The sequence below is a fragment of the Habropoda laboriosa genome, unplaced genomic scaffold (assembly GCF_001263275.1).
Source record: "Habropoda laboriosa isolate 0110345459 unplaced genomic scaffold, ASM126327v1 scaffold291, whole genome shotgun sequence".
NCBI lineage: Eukaryota > Metazoa > Arthropoda > Insecta > Hymenoptera > Apidae > Habropoda > Habropoda laboriosa.
Window position 1 is genome coordinate 1399619 of NW_017100515.1, and position 223 is coordinate 1399841.

Genomic DNA, 223 nt, shown 5'->3' on the forward strand with positions numbered 1-223 from the left:
TTTATTCCTTACTCTCTCTTGTTCTTCTCTTTCTCTCTCTGTTTTTGTTAATCTCTTCAGAAACGATTCGCGGTCTACAGAGTCTGTGAAACCCGTCCTTTCATCCGTTCCAATTCACCCACGGCGCACTTTTCTACAAATTTATAACGAGCCAGGCGCGCTATTTATTCTTGTCTCGGCCCCGGCAACCGTTTCTGCTCGTTAATTTTTCTTTTCTTCTCGT